A 3,221-nucleotide genomic window follows, 5' to 3' on the forward strand; every position below is an offset into this window, starting at 1 on the left:
GAGAGTAAAAGAGAGAGAAGGTGCACATGATATTATAGAGCGTTATACCTTGTTTGTCATTAATTACTTCTAGCACGATTACATTTTTCTCATAAATATGCCTAGCATATAGATGATATAGAATGTGATTTGAATTCCCACGCATAGCGTGCATATTTATATAAGCATTCTGTAAGATCCTCACAGCATGGGTGCTGCTAGACTCTCAGCAGGGTGCTAAACAACAGGTGAAGCAAGGTTATGCATGGGGAAAGGCCGGGTCCAAGTGTCTGTGTGTGTGTGTGTGTGTGTGTGTGTGTGTGTGTGTGTGTGGTATGTTTGTGTGTGTGTGTGTATGTGTGTGTGTGTGTGTGTGTGTGTGCGTGTGTGTGTGTGTGTGTGTGTGTGTGTGTGTGTGTGTGTGTGTGTGTGTGTGTGTGTGTGTGTGTGTGTGTGTGTGTGTGTGTGTGTGTGTGTGTGTGTGTGTGTGTGTGTGTGTCTGTGTGTGTGCTGGAGGGGTCCATGTGAGGGGAACGCGAGGGGCCTCGGGGACAGGAGGGTGTGGGCTGTCCGCACGCCCCCCTGGTAGAGCGAGCACCACCTATTCTAGGATACACGTGACCCTTTTTTTCTACTCTACCACCCCCAACACATTCTCTCTCTCCCTCTATCTCTCTCGCTCTCCCTCTCTCCCTCTCTCTCTCCCTCTCGCCCTCTCTCCCTCTCTCTATCAGCCATCTCTCTCTCTCGCAGCTCTCTCTCTATCTCTCTCCATCATTCTCTCTCTCACTCATCAGCTCTCTCTCAGATCTCTCACTCTCTTTCTCTGCCCCAATGTCACATTTCAAGTGAAACATAGGTAAAGCTCTCTCTCTCTCTCTCTCTCTCTCTCTCTCTCTCTCTCTCTCTCTCTCTCTCTCTCTCTCTCTCTCTCTCTCTCTCCTCTCTCTCTCTCTCTCTCTCCCTCTCTCTCTCTCTCTCTCTCTCTCTCTCTCTCTCTCTCTCTCTCTCCATCTCTCACTCTCTCTCTACATCTATCTCTCTCCACTGAGACTAAGTAGGTCAGATCCAGGAAGACGTTCTAGACAGTCTTAAAGATAAGTGAGAATTATCTGGAGGTGTGTGTGTGTGGGCGGGGGGGGACTGGGCACATAAACTTAAGTTAGGTCTAAACTTGGTTGAAAATCTAATTTAAAATGTTATAACTCTGGCCTCCCACATGGGCCATTAAGAAAATTCACTAAACTGTTAGAATTTCCGACAGCAATATCCTGGTTCAACAGTTGATTGATCTCATAGCAATTTGAGCAGCCACAACAGCTTGGGTTGGCTTGGGCAACCTAAAGACACTAAACATTCCAGATTAATATCTGGCTGGAAATAGTCCTTTTCTAGCTTTTCAATTTTATATTTCCTACTTGAGAAACTCCAGCTCTGCCGTTTAATCTAAGTTTGTAAAACAAACTTCTCGCTTTGTTAACCATTATTGGTTATTTTTCGTCTGTCATCATCTCCATTCCTATAAAGCAATGGTCAGACAGAGCTGTTCAAAATAATAATGCTTGAAAGTATTGACATTCTTCAAAAGCCCCAGGTAAATAGCATAGTTGAACGTGCTAAATTAAATATATTTTACCTGACTAAACCATGAAATCGCATATCAAACCCAACGTTTATAAACCATGTTAAAAGCTAGCTTGTCTAAGAGGGAGAGGGGTATGCTGAAACCAAAGTTTAAAACCAATCCGCTGCTGGTTCGTTACGTTGACACTTGGTGACACCTGACCTGAACACTTGTGGAAGAGTTTTCTAAAGGGATTATGAAAACATGAATACATGAATAAATTAATACAAGCCATAATAATTTCCTGTTTGATGTGGCACTGTCTGCATCAAACACCTCTATGGATTTCATTTCTGAATAAATTGCCTTTGCAAATATATTTCTTTGCCTTTGCTCTTTTTTCCGATGACTTTGACACAGGAGGGGAGAGAGGTGATAGAGTGGGGCAGAAATAGGTCACCGTTCGTTCTTTTGACAACAGCAGTGTCAAAAGCGAAGAACAGAATGACTCATCGCTATTCTAACACCTGCTCTGACCTTTGACACTGCCTCTGCCGGTCGTAACAAGAGACGGTGAAGTGTGAGGTCTTCATGGTGCTGGGGAATGTATTTTCTGAAACAAAACTAAACGGGAGTTCAGCTAAAATATTGCAGCTGCACCAAATATCATTAGATGAACTGAACAGCATCAGTCAGTTAAGAACCTCTCTTGTGTGGGGGGTTCAATTGGACCACAGTGACCTCAAAATGTGCCAGGGAACTGAATGAGAGGGTTAAATCAGGTCAAAAAATGAACTATTCATGAGGGAGTGGTATCCTTCAGATGAAAGAAACACGCATGATCTAACATCCAGTGTATGCATTTAGCATGTGATCCAAGTGGTAAATGTGTCTCCGCAAAATTAAAATACATTTAAAATAATCGAAATGGCAGTGCCCATAGTTAAAATCATGTACAGATGTCATTCACACTCCTCATTTATCAGCATTATTTAATAATGTGCATCTCTGTGTTGATAAACATCCAACGGTGAAACCATTGTAGAGTACTTCTGTCGATATATTACAGTTGCAAATTAGACTGTTGAAGATGGAATTTGACGTGGGCAGTTCTTCAACGCTTCTTTTGATTTAGCATGATTTTCAGACTGAATGAAAGCCCTTGTTTGGGCAGAATACATACGTCAGAAGAGGTGGTCCATGCTCCTCTAAGCTTGTTCTCTGCCTACACAAAGTTGTACTCACTGACCCATGCCACCAGCCAGACAAAACACAGCTGGTGAAATGGCGTCCTATTATTACACCAAGTAACACTTCCCTGGTTTCAGCACCGTTCCTCTTTATTTGAACATATGTTCTTCAACTGAGAATATGTTCCTCATCAGGCTAATACTTGGAACGCTCTTTGATACCGAATCACTCACATTGTGTCCCAACTCCATTCAAAACCAGCTAAAGCTACGTCAGAGCTCCACTATGTCTTCACAAAGGCAATTGTTCCCAAACTTTTCCAGAGGGTATATAATGTATTTGAACCATTAAGCCATCGTCGTCAATGCAGTAAATTCAGCATGAACCCCAGAAGAAAGCCTGTCAATCATAGCCCCTGCTGCCTTGTGCCCATGCCTGTGACTAACCCTGCGTTTCCCGCAAAACTCCTACTCCTTCCTGGCACATG

This window comes from Gadus chalcogrammus, chromosome 9 (assembly GCF_026213295.1).
Source record: "Gadus chalcogrammus isolate NIFS_2021 chromosome 9, NIFS_Gcha_1.0, whole genome shotgun sequence".
In the NCBI taxonomy this organism is placed as follows: domain Eukaryota; kingdom Metazoa; phylum Chordata; class Actinopteri; order Gadiformes; family Gadidae; genus Gadus; species Gadus chalcogrammus.